A 10,201-nucleotide genomic window follows, 5' to 3' on the forward strand; every position below is an offset into this window, starting at 1 on the left:
TATGTTGTGGCAGTGCAATAGGCACATACATAACACAACCAAAAACTCGTAAATGTATAATGTTTGGCTGGTTCCCAAACACGAGTTGTACTAAGAAGTATTGATGGTTGTCAACAGGTCTCAACCAAATCAATAATGCATCATGTAAAATGACATATCCCATGTAGAAAATTTGGCAATTTCATTTTCATCAGCAGAACGCGGGTAATCAATTTCATCCGCTTAATAAATGCTTCTGCTAAACCATTTTTGAGTATGGACATAAGAAACTTCTGGTCCTTATTTAATAGTCTGTAGACTAAGATTCTTATGGCTTTTATTGTAATTAAGTTGAGGCACTTTGGCTCTTCAAACTTAAGGTACTTATCAAGGAACTTCATGTCCTGATCTTGAGGATCAATGGACTTCATGCCCGATCTTTTTGTTTGATGGAACTTCAGGTCCAATCATTTTTATTTGATGAGGATCAAGAAACTGCAGGTTCTGATCTGATCAAGGAACTTCGGGTCCAGTATGTACTCATCGTAACAAAAAAAGTACAATAAATAAATTAAAGCAATAGGCGGTAATTCCAGCCATAATGAATAAATTGCATTTAAGTAAATAAAGCTTGTGACAAAGGCTTTAATTCAGCACCATTCACATAAATCAAAACTTAAAGCAGTAGGCGGTAAAACCGTCCATGATAAATAAATTGCTTTAAAGTAAATAGAACTTGTGAAAGGGTTTTAAACCAACACCAATTCACATAAATAACAAGAAGTATCATACCTCCTTTTATTTATTATTTTTCTTTCTTTTGTCAGCACTTATTCAAACCTTATTATTGTTACTTTTCTTATTCCTGCAGCATGGTGCCATGCACCAACAGAAACCATTTATATTATGTTGACCAAATGGTGTCATGCACTATTCAAATCCTTATATATATATATATATATATATTTTTTTTTCTTCTTATGTTGCAGTCAACATCCCTTTTTTTTCTTCTTCACATGTGCCTTGCCATTCCATCAATCCCCCTTTTATATTATTTTTCTTCCTTCTCTGTCTCTGCCAGTCTCGAAACACAAGGCTAGCTGGGTAGTTATGGAGGTTGCCCAAATTCAATTCAATCCAAAAGGCTACTAGAGACTGGCGTTGTTCTTGCATGACCCAAGGAACATGGCATCGTTAAACAAGAACCTCCTTACAGAGACATAGATGACAGTGGGGTTGATGGAGGCACAAGAGAGGGAGGCCTGTGTGGATTCATTCTTGCCATCACCATCTCAAGCAACCAAGTATTCATGGGAGTTCTCAAGATCCGTCGAAAACAACGTGATCTGAGTTTCCAAGTCTGATGAGATTCTTCTGGATCTCTGGAAACCAGTTGTCAAGTACGAGTTTTCTCATCTCGTGACGACTTCAGGTCGTAAATTTCAATTTTCACCGGAATTCGGTGGGGCGCTTCTGGCGCAGAGACGAAAAATGGACATACCTTTTATTCTGTGAGATTTTAGATGACTGAGGTGAGAGGTGGATAGTGCTTCACTAGATTTATGGCGTTATGCTTTCCACTGACATGAGAGCTTTTCGTGCTGATAACGTGTTGTAAAATCGACGATGTGTGTACAGTGGAATAAATAAAACAAGACACAAAATTTTCGAGGTTCCTCTACAGTCAGTGTGACTGGAGTACGTCCTCGGGCAGCAGTAGTGCTTTCATTATAATTTGAATAATAAGAGTACAAAGATAACTCTATTTATTCTCTCCTCTCCTCTTCCTCTCTTTCTCTTCCCTCGTCTCTTTTTCTCTGTGCTCTGTCTCCATTGATAGTAGTCGGAGTGCTCTATTTATAAAGCAACTCCGTATTATTACATTTTGAATAATTACACCGCACCTTTGACAAATGATCTCCGCATATCAATATTCTGCCAAGGTTTTCAATAATGTGGCAATGTTTTCAATGCTATGGCAAGGTCTTCAGTACTGTGGGCATTCATTACCCACTAGTATTTTCAACATATATGACCATTAATTCTACCGCTTAAATGTCCTAAGAACACAACTTTTTAAGATCGAATAGCTGTCTTTCCACGTCAACACAATTATATAGTTAGACTTAGTAGTGTTCGAAGACAAAGTCACTAACCTTTTTTTTTTTAAACAGTTTTTTGAAGAGAAATCTTGACAATACGAAGGTGAAATTAAACTTAAATAACCAATTTAGTCTTCAAAGTTCCTTGCTAGGCACGGGAGCAGCTGGCTATTTTTGACCCCACAGCTATAATTTCCATTATTGTATTCCCACGTAATCAACTTTTTTCTATGTTAATGGATCTGTTCTTCTTATATATAAATTCGTGTAAATTAAACCTTGGTTTCTTATTTTCTCTGCATTTAGAAAAAAAAAAAAAAAAAAGAAAAGAAAAAAGAATGGAGCATTCATCACCTAGCAGTCATGGCAGACTGATTTTGTTTAATTTCCTTCATGCGTTCATTCTTTTATGGATGAGCACATGTCTGGAATCTGCAACACTAGGCACCACAACTCTTGGAAATGAGACGGATCGCCAGGCGCTTCTCGACTTCAAGAAAAGAATCACTGAAGATCCTCTCCATGTCATGAGCTCGTGGAATGATTCCATCGATTTCTGCAGTTGGGTTGGCGTTACATGCAACCGCGCCACCAAAAGGGTTGTGATTCTGAATCTCATGTCTCAAAAATTGGTAGGCTCCTTACCGCCCTCTATAGGCAATCTTACTCATCTTACTGGAATCAACCTGATGGAGAACAACTTTAGTGGTGAAATTCCTGGAGAAATGGGTCGTCTACGAAGCTTGCAACATCTCAACCTGTCTTACAATTCATTTGGCGGGAAAATTCCAGCAAACATATCTTATTGTACTCAACTTAGAACGCTCCGTCTAGCTGTCAATCAGCTTATTGGTTCAATCCCGGACCAGCTCAGTTCTTTGTTGAATTTGAATTTTCTACTGCTTGATGGTAACAATCTCAGTGGAACAATCCCAGGTTGGATAGGAAACTTTTCGTCTTTGAGAAGTCTCTTTCTTTCCCGAAATAATTTTCAAGGGAACATACCCATTGAACTGGGGCATCTAACAGTCTTGCAGAATTTCTCGCTCGGGGAGAATAATTTGTCTGGTATGGTCCCTTCTTCTATCTATAACATTTCTTCCCTGTACATTTCCAGTGTTGTTGGCAACCATATGCATGGAGAGTTACCACCAAATGTCGGCGTTACTCTTCCTAATCTCCAAGCATTTTACTGTGGTGCCAACAACTTCACAGGACCTATTCCTGCATCATTCTCAAATGCTTCTGGACTTCAGATCCTCGATTTTGCGATTAATGGTTTCTCTGGACCATTCCCTGCTGAAAATCTTGGAAGCTTGAGGAGCTTGGTTAAAATAAACTTTGGTCGCAATCGACTGGGAAGTGGGGAGAATGGCGACTTGAATTCTATCAGCTTCTTGACTAATTGTACTAAGTTGAAGGTGTTGGGGCTTGACAATAATCAGTTTGGAGGAGAACTGCCAGGATCTATAGCCAATCTTTCCACTCAACTGACTCTTCTTACTTTCGGAAGCAATTTGATATATGGAAGCATCCCCAACGGTCTTGAACATCTTCTGAACTTGACCGGTCTGGGAGTAGAAGATAACTACTTGGGTGGTAGTGTCCCTGATGGCATTGGGAAGCTTCAGAAGTTACAGATACTTGCTTTGGATAACAACCAATTTTCGGGGCCAATCCCGCCCATGCTTGGCAACTTGACTTCAGCTATAACAATCTACATCAACAAGAACAGGTTCAACGGCAAAATACCTCCAAGTCTTGGGAATTGTCAAAATCTCATATTACTTGACCTTTCTAGTAACAATTTAACGGGCACCATACCTAAAGAGATTCTTGGGCTTTCGTCCCTTTCAATCTATTTGGACATGTCTAACAACTTTTTGACAGGTTCACTACCATCTGAAGTGGGTCATTTGGTAAATCTCGCGGAACTAAGTGCATCAGGAAACAAGTTATCAGGTGAAATCCCAATAACCCTTGGTAGTTGTGCTACTTTGCTGGTACTGAATTTGGGTAGTAATGAATTTCAAGGAACAATTCCTCAATCTCTTGAGAATTTAAGAGGCTTGGAAGAAATTGATCTTTCAGGAAATAACTTGTCAGGGCATATTCCTCAATTTCTAGGCAAGTTGACATTTCTCAAGCATCTCAATCTTTCTCACAACGATTTTGAGGGCGAATTGCCCAAAGAAGGGGTTTTTCTAAATACAAGTGGTCTCTCAATTCTCGGAAATGATAAACTTTGTGGTGGCATCTCGCAATTGCATCTACTTGCATGCCTAAAAAAAAAAACTCAATCATCTAGAGGAATACTTGCCCCCAAAGTAATCATTCCTGTAGCTTGTGCACTTGCATTCATATGTGCTCTGTCCTGCTTCATTGTTGGTCGTTCAATGCTGAAAAAATCAAAAGCTGTATTTGTAACTTCACCTTCTTATAAGGATTGGTAATCAGTATCTTACTTTGAACTCGTTGAATCAACTAATGGGTTCTCGGTGGACAATCTGATTGGTTCAGGAAGTTTTGGTTCCGTATACAAAGGAGTACTTCCTAGTGATGGAACTATAGTTGCAGTTAAGGTATTAAACCTTCAACAACCAGGAGCTTTCAAGAGTTTCATACAGGAATGCAAAACTTTAAGTAGTATAAAGCACCGTAATCTTCTGAAAATTATAACTGCCTGTTCAAGCATTGACAATCATGGTAATGACTTCAAAAGTCTAGTTTTCGAGTACATGGTAAATGGAAGTCTAGACATGTGGCTGCATCCAAAAGATAATGAGGAATCTGAAAGTAAGAGGTTAAGCCTTATCCAAAGACTAAATATTGCGATTGATGTTGCTTCTGCATTGGACTATCTCCACCACCATTCCGAAGTTTCAATTGTTCATTGTGATATGAAGCCAAGCAACGTTCTTCTTGATGAAGATATGGTAGCTCATATTGGTGACTTCGGTTTAGCAAGGTTCTTGTTGGAAGCATCGGACAATCCCTCTCAAAGTCAAACCATGTCAGTTGGGTTAAAGGGTTCCATCGGCTAAATTCCTCCAGGTATGTAGTTCTAATATTTTCCTTTTATCTTCCTAATATCTTAATAATTGGCAACTTTATTCTGCAAACTTCATAATTAAATCTGAATTTAAACATTTGAGTTTGACATCCAATGGCAGAGTATGGCATGGGAGGCCAAGTCTCGACACTGGGAGATGTGTATAGCTTTGGAGTATTGCTGCTAGAAATGTTCACAGGGAAAAGACCTACGGACGACATGTTTGGAGATCATCTAAGCATTCTCCAATTCACAGCAATGGCAATGCCTGACCATGTCATGGACGTAGTTGACCCTTCATTATTGGTCATTGAAAGAGAAGATGCAGATACTACCAATGAAGAAGCTTGGAGAAATCTTTTGGTTTCAGTGATACAGATTGGACTGTCTTGCACTGCAATATCCCCATGAGAGCGGATGCATATGAATGTAGTTGTCAACAAATTGAATGGAATACGAAACTCATATCTGAACTTAGAATGAGAAGAAACGGGAGCTGGCAACATACAAAATGAAATGGAATACGAAACTCATATCTAAACTCAATCTATAGGTTCATATTAAGCAAGAATTCATTTGAATAATAGATGTTATATGTATTATTGTGTGTGATAACTTGTAAGCTTGAAATAATATAGCAGAACAAGTGAAGGATTTTTCGTTATCCCCCGCATTTGTTTTGGTTTACTGAAGTCTGAAGGGCAACTGATACACTATACTTCTCTGTTTAATATTTTGTTGAAATAGTTTTGTCTCAATATTTCGAGTTGTGGACAGAAGGAGACAATTTTTTTTTTTTTTTTTTTGTTTTGTTTTGTTTTGTTTTGTTTTTTGTTTTTTGTTTTTTGTTTTTTTTTTTTTTTGTGCTCCATTGCTGAAATATCCCCTTTTGGTTTCTGTTTATATCTTAATAGCTTGCTATGATATATCGCATATGCTGGTTTCTCAATCGGGTTGTTAACAGCAACTAAATTAAACTGAATTCAAAATTTTAGAAATTAAATTGGCCATATGTTGTGCCCTTCATTGTCTTGACTAGAAAGGAACGAAGTTACCCGAAAAATGTAGAAGCCTTGAGTAGTGGATAATTCTTGGGATGAGTTGGTGACTAAGTCGCTCTCTTTAAGACGTTTCGCGGCTCTGTCCAAAGTGTGCAAGCAATTTACAAACACCACGTCGTCCTCAGGATAAAACAGCGTAGAACCTTCTTCTGATAAGGTTCTTCCTTGCACAATGGAAGAACCTTCGAACTCACACCCTTCTATATATTGCTTTAGAACTCAATTTAAAAAAAAAAAAAAAAAAAACACATACGTTATTGTTTTTTTCTTTTTTTTTCTTCGAAACAGGGAACCTATATATATGCAAGAATATAAAATATACGTTGCAAGTTTGAGAGATTCAAGGGCTTGAAATCTTAAAGAATCAAAACTGAAGAAAACCAAAACGGTCAAATCAAAACCGTAAATATTCAAACAGAACAAAAAAATGTATAAGAACATAATCTAACCTAATCTTCTTCTCTGTTCAGAGAATGGATCCCATCAATTAATGTGAGAAAGCTATCTCACGTTTCAAAAGTAGTGGAGGAGATTACTCCTCATCAAAAAGTAAGATTAAAGACAATTTAGGTTATATATATATATTTAATGATTGTAATAGGGAGGTGGATTGTCTATCATCCCATTTCCATATATACTCTTCCCATGCCCTTCTGTTTATGTGGTTATGGTTAAGTCATGTCAACATTTTATATTCCTATTACTTTTTGTTTTATTATTTTTATAAAAAATTAATATAAAATGTTAACGTGACTTAACCGTGACCACACATCACAGGATGGTATGGGAGAGTGTGGAAATGGAAGGGCAGACAATCCACCTCCTTGTAATAAACCCAAATATAAAAACCACAACAGACAAAACATAGCAATTAAAATATTTAAATAAAAACATATTTACTCCAACAATCCCCCACTTGTTTTTGTTTAAAAACCGTAAATCAAGCAAGTTATGCATAAGTAAAGATATTTCTCAACTTGAACCTGCACATAGTGTTAGTGATCCAGACTATATTAGAGTAACTTATAGTTTTGAACTCTATCTCTGACAACACCACACACAAAACTTTATTAAGGTGAAGTTCAAAAAGCCAGCACATTACGGTCATGTGCTTGTATCCCAGTATAGTGAATGCTCTAGAAACTTGCCCAAGATTTCATAGGAAGTGGCCTCACTTCCACATTCACATAGTTAAGACTATTAGGGATATTCATGTAGCTAGATATCCCATTCAATATAGAGAATAGACCTTACTAAGAGAAAAAAAATCTCAACCTAAAAACGCTTCAGAATGTCATGCTTCTTAGGGATGGACATCGAATAATATTCCAAATTAAAATTAGCAAGACTTGTTATTACCCTTTGAACCTATTTCTTGGGATCTCCAGTCTATAGGTTGGGTTGCGATCACAAATGACTCAATTTTCTACGGGCTTTAGTCCCATCCCTTTCGAGGTTTTCCAAACATTTTCTCGTGCTAGTCTTTTCGTCAAATGATCAGTCAAGTTTTCTTCAGACCGTATATGATCCACTCTTACAGCTCCATTAGAGAGATAATCTCTTACAGTGTTGTGCTTACGACGTATTTGTCGCATTTTACCGTTATAATAACGGTTTTGCACTTTAGCTATTGCCGATGTGCTATCACAATGGATCAAAACTACTGGAATCTGTTTCTCCTATAAAGGGGTATCTGACAGTAGGTTTCTCAACCATCTTGCTTCTTCACTTGCCGTAGCTAGCGCTATTAATTTTGACTCCATAGTAGACTGTAGGTTTCTTAAACTTCCATGACACAGCCCCACCACCAATACTAAAAATATATCCACTAGTGGCTTTAGAGTCATCTAAAAGAGTATTCCAATCAACGTCACTGTAACCTTCTAGGACATCAGGAAACTTCTCATAGTGTAATCTGAAATTCATCATTCTTTAAGGTATCTCACAAGCCTCTATATAGCATGTCAATGCTCCAAACTAGGTTTGCTAGTAAACCTGAATAAAACTCCTACGACATAAGATATATCAGGCCTCGTGCAATCAGTAGCATAACGAAGGCTACCAATAATACTCGCATACTCAGATTGTTCAACACTGTCTCCAGTGTTCTTGAACAATTTTACATTAGGATCATAAGGAGTACAAGCTGGTTTACAATCAAAATAATTATACTTTCTTAAAAAAATTTCTATGTAGTGAGATTGATCTAAAGAAAACCCATGTTCGGACCTAGTTATTTTCAAACCAAGTACACTAGCTTCACCCAAGTCTTTCATATCTAAATTAGCACATAACAAAGATTTGACATTATTCACAACATAAATATTCGAACCAAAAATGAGCAAATCATCCACATATGGGCATATTATAGGGCATATATTATTTTCAGACTTATAATGGATGCATTTGTCACTTTCATTTATTTTAAAACCATTCGAAGTAACCAAACTATCAAATTTCGCATGCCATTGTTTAGGAGCCCGTTTCAATCCATAAAGTGACTTATCTAACTTGCAAACTTTATTTTCTTGTCCTGGAATAATAAAACCCTCTGGTTGATCCATATATATTTCTTCCTTTAATTCACCATTTAAGAAAGTTGTTTTAACATCCATTTGGTGCACAACAAGATCATGAATAGATGCTAAAGCAAACAATACATGAATAGAAGTTATTCTAGTCACATGTATTCTAAGTATCAAAGAAATCTATATTTTCTCTTTGTCTATAGCCTTTGGCAACAAGTCGGGCTTTAAAATTTTCAACTGAACCGTGAGGTTTTAATTTTCTTTTAAGAATCCATTTGCAACCTATTGTTTTGCAACCAGGTGGAAGATCCACCAAGTGCCAAGTTTGATTTGACTCCAGGGAGTCCATTTCATCATTTATAGCTTCTTGCCACAAGTCTGCATCTAAAGAAGTTAAAGCTTCTTGAATTGTATTAGGATCTTCTTGTAAGTTATATACATGAAAATCAGGCCCAAAATCTTTAGCTATTTGAGCTCTTTTACTTTTCCTAGGTTCTAATGCAGAATGACTATGTTCTACAATAGTAGGTTCATAAATTTTAGAAGAATTAGAACCCCCACTATTTCGAAGACTAAAAGGAAATTTATTCTCATAAAAATCAGTATCAAGTGACTCAATTATGACATGGTTTTTCAAATCATAAAATCTTTATGCTTTGCTATTACATGCATAACCAATAAAAACATATTCATATGCTCTACTAGCCAATTTCGATCTTTTTGGATCAGGTTTACGAACATAAGCTAAACAACCCCAAGTTCTGAAATACAACACATTTGGTTTCTTATTTTTCCAAATTTCGTAAGGAGAAATATTTGTTTTTGAGTTAGGGATTCTATTTAACACATAACATACAGTCAACACAATTTCACCCCACCAATAAGAAGCAGCTCCAGAACTAAGTAAAGTAGCTACAATCAATTCACAAATAGTTCGATTTTTTCTTTCCGCTTTACCATTCATTTCAGTAGAATAAGAAGCAGTAGTTTCATGTATAATTCCTTGAGATTTAAACAAATTAACAAATTCAGTGGATTCATATTCTTGTCCTCTATCACTACGAAATCTTTTAATCTTACAATTAAATTGATTTTCAACTTCAGTCAAGAAAGTTTTGAACATGTCAATAGCTTCACTTTTATTTTTCATAAGATAGACAAAACAATAATTCGAACAATCATCAATAAAGGTAATAAAATAACGTTTTCCATTTCTAGTTAACACTCTATCAAATTCGCATATATCAGAATGAATTAAGTCAAGTGGTTCAGATTCTCTATTGACAGATTTATGTGAAGTTCTAGTGATTTTAGCTTGACTACAATATTCACATTTTTAAGAATCATTCAATGATAAGTTAGGTAAAAAACCTAAGTTACTCATGTTCTTAACCAAGCGTTTGTTAACATGACAAAGTCTAGCATGCCAAGTATTAAAAGAAGACAACATGTAAGTAGAAGTAGACATTTCATTAGCAT

The 10,201-nt window shown here is 36.2% G+C and overlaps 1 pseudogene across 1 annotated transcript; it reads left to right on the forward strand.

The window, feature by feature from the left end:
* The first annotated feature begins 2,393 nt into the window (after positions 1 to 2,393).
* On the forward strand, positions 2,394 to 5,732 carry LOC137744115 (receptor kinase-like protein Xa21; annotated as a pseudogene). Its single transcript, XR_015954019.1, has 2 exons — positions 2,394 to 5,135; positions 5,255 to 5,732. The product of XR_015954019.1 is annotated as a receptor kinase-like protein Xa21 (transcript).
* Positions 5,733 to 10,201: the final 4,469 nt, after the last annotated feature.

The sequence above is a fragment of the Pyrus communis genome, chromosome 12, assembly GCF_041283825.1.
Source record: "Pyrus communis isolate YQ-2024b chromosome 12, ASM4128382v1, whole genome shotgun sequence".
Lineage (NCBI taxonomy): Eukaryota > Viridiplantae > Streptophyta > Magnoliopsida > Rosales > Rosaceae > Pyrus > Pyrus communis.